The 10,992-nt window shown below is 35.2% G+C and overlaps 1 pseudogene; it reads left to right on the top strand.

Moving 5' to 3' along the window:
* The first annotated feature begins 2,596 nt into the window (after positions 1–2,596).
* LOC108303362 lies at positions 2,597–10,336 on the top strand (annotated as a pseudogene).
* Positions 10,337–10,992: the final 656 nt, after the last annotated feature.

The following is a 10,992-nucleotide window of genomic DNA, read 5'->3' as shown; positions in this document are numbered from 1 at the left end:
TATCCTTTATTGCATGTTTACCACATGCTCTGCACTGTGCTAGATGTACTATCTAAATGCATATCTGCATATGTAAAGGCACATATACACTCTCTTGCCTCTCCTTTCTCTCTCTCTCATTCACAGACACACATGCACATTTTACCTTTATCATAAATCAGTGGCTAATTCAAAAGCATGGTGATTTGTCTAAAGTCGCCTAACAAGTAAACATAAAGCTACGAAAAAAATGGATTTATGGATAGACTCCAGCAGAACATTAGCATGAAACAATTAGAAAGGCAAAATATCCAAGTGTCTGCCTCCACTAGAAGAAATGTGGATAAGGAACCAACTCAATGTGAAAATGTGAGCCTGCTAGTCTAACTGGCAGGAAAAGCCCACGTCTCTGTAGGTGGTTCTTATAGCTCAAGAAGACACACATATATTTCAAGTAATTAACGTTTTATCATATATTTACTCCTCTTTAAAATTTTATTATTTTAAATTTACAAATTTCAGAAGTGTTCTCCTTAACATAAATCAATGTTTTAATTAGAAAAAATCTACAAAATGCTTTTCTCATCACACTGAAGATGATTTCATTTTTAAAATAAATGATGTGCCATCAATAAGGAGGACTGAGCTGACAAAAACAAGCTTCACTCCCAGTACAAAAACATATGTGTAATGGCGTTATTGCACAATTCATCAAAATGAATTGATTTTCATTTTTTTCTGTAATTACTGCCCTTCTACCTTGCTTTTCTAAATCTCCCTTTTTCTCAACCAAATTGTGGGTAGCTTCTATTACTTTATATTCATGTTCAAGTATATAAGGAGCCTATTCAAGTTTAAAATTCTACTCCATGTTCAATTAACATTAGTTTTTCTTCTTCCCATCAACGCCAGCCAGGCTTTAGCAGGAAGGACTTGGAGAGGACATGTAAAGTATGTTCTTTTGCTGAGATGACTCCTCCATCTGCCCCTTTTCTTCCTTTTCCTTGTGTTTCCACTCTGGCATATTCATGTGAGAAGGAGAAATGGATGCGAGAGGCAGGTACTTTTTACATATGTATTTGTCCACTGTTGTAGAACTCGTTTGCTGCTATTTTTCTCCTTTAAGACATGTTGGCCTTTATGTGAGAGAGGGAACAGAAGCTGTTTATCAAATGGATGACATGTGTAAATATTTCATGGATCCTGAAGGCTAAAAACCCTCTTCACAATTTCCTGATGTGAGAAATGTAATCCAGCATGGTCTTTTTAATTCCACGACTGTCTACACTGCATCTTTGTTCAGCAGCCTGCCTCCTTAGTGGTTGATCATAAGTTATTTCAAAATAGACTTTCTTCACAGCATCCACCTGACCACTGGGAGATTTCCTCATCCTTAACATTGCAAAAAATTATTTTGCTGGCTGCTGAATGGCTTTCTTGTATCTATACTGTTCCTTTCAATAATACTCTTTTCCAAGTTCAAATAGGAATCCCAGAGGGTAGGCCAGTCAGTGTAGTGTATTAGTAGACATCCAATCAGTGAAAGAAATGTTAGTCTACATAATTGTTCCAGTACTTTTATAAAATACAGGATAACTATTACCTATTTGTTCCCAACTGTAGATCCTAGCAGCCAATTTTCATATAATAAAGAAAATTCCAGCCAGGTGCGGTGGCTCATGCCTATAATCCCAGCACTTTGGGAGGCCAAGGCGGGTGGATAACAAGGTCAAGAGACAGAGACCATCTTGCCAACATGGTAAAACCCTGTTTCTAATAAAAATACAAAAATTAGTTGGGCTTGGTGGCACGTGCCTCTAGTCCCTGCCGCTTCGGAGGCTGAGGCAGGAGCATGACTTGAACCTGGGAGGTGGAGGTTGCAGTGAGCAGAGATCAAGATCATGCCACTGCAGTTCAGCCTGGCAACAGAGTGAGATTTTGTCTCAAAAAAAAAAAAAAAAAAAAAAGAGAAAAAATGAAAAAAAAAAAAAAAAAAAAAAAAAGAAAAAGAAAGAAAGAAAGAAAATTCCATTTAACATGACATGTAATATAAAAACTATCTAAAATAGCATTTTAAAGAAAAAAGAAACCCATTGATGCCAGAAATCATAAGAAAGGAAAACATCAGAATTATGTATAAATGTTAAACCTTTTTGCTTTATGGCCATATGACTGAAAACTTGCAGACTAAGGTTTTACATGCTACCCAGAGGGGAAGATATAGCAATCACTCTAGTAGAATGTAGCCAGAACAAAGGCCTGTTTACTCAAAGACTAGGAAACTGAAACTGCTAGATTCATATTTAAAGTACGATAGGATAGTTAATCATTAGAAATAGAAACTTGGAGCCTGTACAATTCATGGTTGTGAGGCTTGGAATTGCATTTCTAGTTGGTAGTAGGTTTCCAACACCAAAATTAAAGAATAACCTACAGCATGCCGAAATTCACATCCTACCTTAGAATCGTGTGAGTCAGAGCTGCAAAGTGGAAAGGAATATTTCTGGAGCCAAAGCATATGGAACTCTCTACAGAGAGAAACAACAACAACCAAAACACTGTCACTTAAAAATTAGCTCAAAAATAAAAATATCGCTTAATAAAGTAAGAAACGATCATGAGGAAGAGTCATTTGCCAAAAGCAGAAGAACTAGCACAAGTCAATAATTATTTGCTGAAAAGTAATATTGATTAATTTCAGAGAATTTACAAATTAGAAAAAGTGGATTCAAACAGATTAGACAGAGTAGATTCAATATATAATAGAAAAATCAATCTAAAAAACAAAAAAAGAGATCTGAGATAAAATATGGAACGGTTCTTGTATTATTAAGAAAGTGATAAGTATGTAGAGTAACTTATGTTTTATCATAGCCAAGTATGCACAGTAGTAATTTAACACAGACAAATAAAAATTAAAATATAGTGTACTTAAAAAGTAAAATCATAAAGAAAACTTGATGTATTCACAGGAAAGCAAGAGAGAAAAAATACAGATTAAATGGTACACAAAGAAAATAAAATGACATGAAAAAATCCCAAATACATCAGAAAGGACAATACATATGCGACTGCAACTTGCCTGTAAAAGAACAGTGTCACAGATTGGATTTATAAACATGCTGCATAGTATTTATAAGATACATGCAGAGAACGTAATGATATAGTGAATATGTGAGCAAAGGAAAGGAAACAAGGCTTTAAGATACTATGTTAACATAATATTTTATGTGTATGCCATTAATGCCAACATTATACCTAGCAATATTAGTATTTCATTTAAAAATAAGAATATAAATGACTATAACTGAGTGAAAAAAATGTACAGAGAATCAGAGAGATGTAATTAAATCTTTATGCACTGAGTGAGGGGAAAGCAAAGATGGTGGACTAGAAGGCTCCACTGATCATTCCTCCTTAAAGAACATCAGTTTGACAACTATCTACACAAAAAAGGTCATTGAAAAGAACCAAAAATCAGGTGACCACTCATCGTACCTGGTTTTCACTTCATATCACTGAACGATACACTGAAGAAAGAAAAAACAGTCTTGAATCATTGATGCCCCCACTCATTGAGACACTGAACTCAGTTCTGCCCTATTATAACAGAAAACAAAACCAGACCAAATTCAGCTCATGCCCACCTGTGTATAAAGCATTGAAACCAACTCAAAGCAGAAGGGAATTGCCAATCCCAGTGGTCCTAATGAGTTTCTGCAAGCCACTACCATGGGCTAAAATGCTGTGGGCCATAAATAAACTTGAAAGACAATCTAGGCCACAAGAACTTCAACTCCTAGGAGAATCCTAGTGCTGAAGTGGGCCCAGAGCCAGAAGGCTAGGGAAGCAAATGATCTCATGAGACACCAGCCAGGGTGGCTAATGGCAGCTGGCATTATCCATCTCCCAAACCCAGGCTGCACAGCTTATGGGTCAAAAAGTGACCCCTTTCCTTCCACTTGAGGAGAGGAGAGGCAAGAGTGGGAAGACTTTCTCTTACATCTTTGGTACCAGCTTGACCACAGCAGGGTAGATCACCAGTCAGAGTCTTGAGGCCCATTTTCCAGGCATTAGCTGAAAACATTTCTAGCCACACCCTGCTCCAGAGAGAAACTTGTCACCTTGAAGGGAAGGGCCCAGTTCTGCAGAATTTATTTTCTAACTGAAGATCCCATGGCCCCTGAATAATAAGCAGTAAAACTCAAGTCCTATGTCGACAGCCTTATATGAGACTCTGAGACTTGCTGGCTTCAGGTGACACCCATCCACATTCCCAGCCGTGGTATCAGCAGGGCAAGACAGTTTTTACTTGAGGAAAGCAGATGGAAAAATAAAGGGGACTTTGTCTTACACCTTAGATACTACCTTGGCCACAGGTGGGTAGAGCACTAAGTGGGCTCTTGGGGTCCCTGATTCCAGGACTTGGCTCTGGATGCCATTTCTGGACCTATGCTAGACAAGAGGAGAGTCCAGTACCTAGAAGGGCAAGGCCCAGGCTATGAAGCATTCACCACAAACTGACTGAAGAGCCCTTGGGCATTAAGGGGACATCAGCAGTAGTCTTGAAGTACTACTGGCCTGGGGTGATAATAGCTACAAGGTGAGGCTCCTCTGCCTTTGGAAAGAGGAGGGAAGAGTAAAAGAACTGTTTTGTGGTTTAATTGCCAGCTGAGCCATAATACAATAAAACACCAAGTAGACTTCTAAGGTTTTTGATTCTAGTCCTGATTCCTAGGTGGCACCTCTGAACCCACCCAAGACCTAGGGCAACTCATTGACCTGAAGGGAAGAACATAGGCCTAGCTGGCTTTTCCACAGGCCTACTGCAGAGGTCCAGGGCCAATACCCTCTGGCAGTAGCCAGGAAGTAATTATAGCAGGACTTGGGTGAGACCCAGGGCTGTTTTGGCTTCAGGTCTGATGCAGTGCAGTCATAGTGCTGGTGGCCATAGGGTTGCTTGTGTCACTTCACCCCCAGCTTTAGGTAGCTCAGAACAGACAAAGGAACTCTATGTTTGAGAGAAAGTAGAGAAGAGGACAAGAATCTTTGCCTGATAATCCAAAGAATTTTCCTGGATCTTGCCTAAACTATCAAGTTGGTATCTCTATGAGTCTGTAAAACCACAGCATTATCAGACTTGGGTTATATAACCTAAAGTTTATATAGCTTATATCATAACACCCAACTTTTTCAAATATCTGAAAAGTCTTCCCAAGAAAGATGGCTACAAATAAGCCCAGACAATAAAAACTACAGTAAATACCTAACTCTTCAATGCCTAGGCATCAAAGAACATCTACCACCATCAGCACCATCCAGGAAAATATAACCTCACCAAATGAACTAAATAAGGCACCAGGCACCTATCCTGAAGAAAAAGAAATATGACTTTTCATACAGAATTCAAAATAGCTGTTTTGGGGAAACTCAAATTCAGTATAACACAGAGAAACAATTCAGAATTTTATCTCATAAATATAACAAAGACATTGAAAGAATTAAAAAGAATCAAGCAGAAATGTTAAAGGTGGAAACTGCAATTGGCATACGGAAGAATGCATCAGAGTCTTTTAATAGAAGAATTGATCAACCAGAAGAATTAGTGAGCTTGAAAACAGACTGTTAGAAAATACACAGCCAGAAGAGACAAAAAGAAATAAAACACAATAAAGCATGTCTATGGAATATAGAAAATAGCCACACAAAGACAGATCTAAGCAATTGAACTTAAAGAGGAGGAAGATAAATAGATAGGGGTAGAAAAATTATTCATAGGGACAATAAGAAAACTTCCTAAATCTAGAGAAATATATAAATATCCAAGTATAAGAAGGTTATAGAACACCAAGAGATTTAACCCAAAGAAGACTACCTCAAGGTAGTCAAATAATCAAACTTTCAAACATCAAAGATAAAGAAAGGATCCTAAAAGCAGCAAAAGAAAACAAACATATAACATACAATGGAGTTCCAATGTCTGACAGCAGACTATACAGTAGAAACATTACCGTTAAGAAAAGAGTGGCAAGACATATATAAAGTACTGTGGGAAACAAATGTTTACTCTAAAATAGTACATCCAGCAAAAGTATGCTTTAAACATAAAGGTCAAATAAAGACTTTCCCAGACAACAAAAGCTGAGAGATTTTACCAGCACCAGACTTCCCTGCAGAAAATGCTAAAGGGAGTACTTCAAGTATGCTAATGAGCAATAACAAATCATCTGAAGGTACAAACTCATTGATAATAGTAAACACACAGAAAAACACAGAATGCTATAGCACTGTAACTTGTGGTGTGTAAACTCTTTTAAGCAGAATGAACTCAACAATGAAACAATAAAAAATAACTACAGTAAATTTTCAGGACATACATAATTCAATTAGACATAAATAAAAATAACAAAAAGGTAAAAAGATGATCGACAAAGTTAAGGTAGATAGTTTTTATTAGTTTTCTTTCTGCTCATTTGTTGCTTGTTTTTCTTTTTGCTTGTTTGTTGGTTTATTTATGCTTGTCTGTTGATGCTTGTTTTATTTTTGCTTATTTTTTGGCTTGTTTGTTTAGGCAAACAATATTAAGTTTAGCTGTTATCACCCTAAAATAATGGTTTACAAGATAGTGTTTACAAGCCTCACAGCAACCTCAAACCAAAAAGAACCTTTTCTGAAATCATCTTCTCTAAAAGAAAGACATGAAGGAAAGAAAGAGGGAAGAAAAGATAATAAAGCAAATATAAAATACGTAACAAAATGGCAGGAGTAAATCCTTACTCATCAATGGCAACACTGAATGTAAATAGACTAAACTCTGTAATCAAAATACATGGACTAGCTGAATGGATGAAAAGGCAAAACCCAATGAGCTGTTGCTTACAAGAAACACGCTTCACCTATAAAGACAGTCAAAGACTAAAAATAAATGAATGGTCAATTATATTTTATGTAAATGGGAACCAAAAAAGAGCAGGAGTAGCTATACTGATATCAGAAAAAGCAGATTTCAAGACAAAAAGTATAAGAAGAAAGGTGTCAGTTGAGCAAGAGGATATGACAATTTGAAATATACATGCACCCACTACTAGAGCAACCAGATTTATAAAGCAAATATTATTAGAGATAGAGAGATAGACATCACTGCAATAATCATTAGAGACTTTAGCACCCCACTTGCAGCTTTGAACAGATCTTTCAGAAAGAAAATCAACAAAGAAACATCAGACTTAGTCTGCAATTTAGATCAAATGGACCTAACAGATATTTATAGAATACTTCATTCAAGGGCACCAAATACACATTCTTTTCCTCAGCACATGGATCATTTTTAAGGATAGACCATTTGTTAGGTAACAAAACAAGTCTGAAAACATTCCAAAAAACTTTTAATCATTTCAAGCATCTTCTCTGACCACAATAAAATAAAACTAAAATCAATAAAAAGAAAAATTTTGGAAGCTACATAAACACATGGATATTAAATAATATATACTCTTGAATGACAAGTGAGTTAATGAAGAAATTCAGAAGGAAATTGTTACTTCAAACAAATAATAATTGAGACACAACATACCAAAGACTATGGGATACAGAGAAAGAAGTACTAAAAGGGAAGATTATAGCTGTAAGTGCCTACATCAAAAAAGATTTAAAAATTCAAATAACCTAATGAAGTATCTTAAAGTACTAGAAAAGTCAGAGGAAATCAGACCAAAATTAGTAGAAGAAAAGAAATAATAAACATCATAGCAGAAATAAATAAAATTAAAATAAATAAAACAATACAAAAAATCAAGGAAACAATGAGTTGATTTTTTAATTTAAAACAAGACTGAAAACCTTTAGCCAGACCACTAAGAAGAAAGAGGAAAATATCCAAACAAATAAAATCAGAGATGAAAAAAAGGCATTACAACTGATACCACAGAAATTCAATGAGTCATTAGTGTCTAATATGACCAACTGTATGTCAATAAATTAGAAAATCTAGAGGAAATGAACAAATTCCTAGGCACACACAACTTACCAAGATTGAGCCACAAAGAAATCCAATGCCTGCCAATGACAAGTAATGAAATTAAAGCCATAATAAAATATCTACAGTAAAAAAAAATCTGGGACCCAATTCAGAGATGCTAAATTTTATCAAACATTTAAAGAAAAAATAATACCAATCCTACTCAAACTATTCTATAAAATAGAGGAGGAGCTAATACTTCCTAAATCATTCTATGAGGCCAGTATTACCCAGATGCTAAAACCAGGCAAAGACACATCAAAGAAACAAAATTACAAGACAATATTTCTGATGAATACTGATGTAAAAATCCTCAACAAAATACCAGCAAGCAAAATTCAGTAATACGTTTAAAAGATCATTCATCATAACCAAATGAGATTTATTTATGGGATTCAAGGATGGTTCAACATGTGAAAACCAATCAATGTAATACATGATATCAACAGAATGAAAAGGACAACTATATAATAATTTTACTTAATACTGAAAGAGCATCTGATAAAATTTGACATCCCTTCAAGATAAAAGCCTGAAAAAAAAACTGTGTATATAAGGAACATCTCAACAAATAAAAGTCATATATGACTCACCCACAGCTAGTATCATACTGAATGGGGAAACACTGAAAACTTTGCTCTAAGATGTGGAATATGAAAAGGATGTCTATTTTTTACCACTGCTATTTAATATAGTACTGGAAGTGTTACCTAGAGCAACCAGACAAAAGAAAGATATAGAGGACATTAAAATTGGAAAAGAAGAAGCCCAGTTATCTTTGGTTGCTCATGATATTATCTTATATTTGAAAGAATCTAAAAACTCCAGAAGAAAATGAGTAGAATTGATAATTGGTCAAAAAAATTAAGCAATGCTTTGGGTTATGAAATCAACATACAAACATTAATAGCATTTCTATATGACAACAATGAACAATATGAAAATGAAATTTAAAAAATAATCCTATTTACAATAGCCACACAATAATTAAATATCTGAGAATTAACCTAACCAAAGAAGTGAAAGAATTCTTTAATGAAAACTGTAAAACACTGATGAAGGAAATTGAATAAGTCACCAAAAATAAGAAAGATATTCCATGTTCATGGATCACAAGGGTCAATATTGTTAAAATGTCCATACCACCCAAAGTCATCTACAGATTTAATGCAATTCCTATCAAAACACCAATGACATTCTTCACAGAATTTTTTTTAAAGTCCTAAAATTCATATGAAACCACAAAAGGTCCATAATAGCTGAAAATATCCTAAGCAAAAAAAAACAAAACTGGAGGAATCATATTACCTCATTTTGAATTACTACAGAACTATTTCAATCAAAACAGCATAGTATCTATTTTCTATTCAATTTCTGCTTTTCAAAAAGATGTTGAAATATTTTTATAATGTAACATCTTCCATTTTCCTTATCCAAGGATGTGATTTAATATTTTTTTTATAATTAATATACCCATAGTAGGTAATATAGTTTGGATATGTGTCCCTGTCCAAATTTCATGTTGAATTGTAATCCCCAGTGTTGGAAGTAGGGCCTGGTAGGAGGTGATTAGCTCATGGGGGTGGGTTTCTTATTAATTCTTTACCATTATCCTCTTGGGACTACCTTCCCCATAGTTCCTAAGTACTTGCAAGATTTGGTTGTTTTAAAGTGTGTGACAGCCTGCCCAGGCCAATGGCCATGTTACTTCCTTCATGGCAATGGATGGCAGCAGTTGGAGCCAGAGTCTGGCTGTCCTTTAGTAAATCTTCCCAACAACACTAGGGGATAATCATGATTAAATTGAACAATTAAGAATTCTGAAGTGAAAGCTCTTGAAATTAACACTAGCAGGAAAATCATCACTTTTAAAAATAATTATCTTTGGAGATGGTGGAGTTGGGAAGAGTTCTCTTATAAACGATATGTAACTAATAAGTTTGATATCCAGCTCTTCCATACAATAGATGTGGAATTTTTAAGTAAAGATTTTTAAGTGGGTGGGTATTTTGGCTCCATGTAGATTTGGGACACAGCAGGTCAGGAGTGATCCTGAAGCCTGAGGATGCGATTTTACAGGTTCTGACTGCTGCCTGCTTTCTTTTAGTGTTGACAATTCCAAAGCTTCCAGAACTTGAGTAACTGGAAGGAATAATTTATATATTGCACCAATGTGAAAGAGCCCAAAAGCTTTCCTTTTGTGATTTTGGGTAGCAAGACTGACAGAGTGAACAGCAGGTGTCTGCAGAAGCAGCCCAAGCCTGGTACAGGAATAGCAGCGACTATCCCTACCTTGAAACAAATGCAAAAGATGCCATGAATGTGGCAGCAGCATTGTGAGAAGGTGGTTCAAAGAGTTCTTGCTACAGGGATAGGTCAGATCACTTGATTCAGACGGTGATGGTCTAACTTAATGAAACCATTGGTCAATCTTCATTGAAAGCCCAAGCCTAGCTCAACTTAATGTTGATTGTTAAAGATATTGTTGATGCATTTTATTTTTATTTTTATTTTTTTACAATTATATTAACTTTGTTTTAATGGAAAAATCAATGGAGCACACAAAACAGTAGCAATATTATACCATGACCTAAAAAACCAACAAGAATTTTGTTTCACATACATGAAGATGCTGACGTAGGAAGATAAACAAGCCTATTGGAAGACAAAAGTAAAATACTACTTATAATACATCAGGGAATAAGACCTTATTTATAAGTTCATGAGTTTTTACAATTACAGAAGTTAACAACAAAACCCAAACTTTTAAAGAAAGCATGGATCATTTTGATGAAAATCTTTACCAAACGTGATCTATAATCCATGCTTACTTCAGCAGATTACATGTGACATGCACATGAAAACTTAGCTTTCTTTTTTATTGCATTTTAGACTTTGGGGTACATTTAAATGACTCACAGGCATACACAAAATCAACATGGGGATGGAGAAGAGAATTAGCATTTGCAGCAGTGTATCATCTACTAATAAAATTA

The sequence above is a fragment of the Cebus imitator genome, unplaced genomic scaffold (assembly GCF_001604975.1).
Source record: "Cebus imitator isolate Cc_AM_T3 unplaced genomic scaffold, Cebus_imitator-1.0 Scaffold46, whole genome shotgun sequence".
NCBI classification, from domain to species: domain Eukaryota; kingdom Metazoa; phylum Chordata; class Mammalia; order Primates; family Cebidae; genus Cebus; species Cebus imitator.
This window is presented reverse-complemented; position numbering and strand designations above follow the sequence as displayed.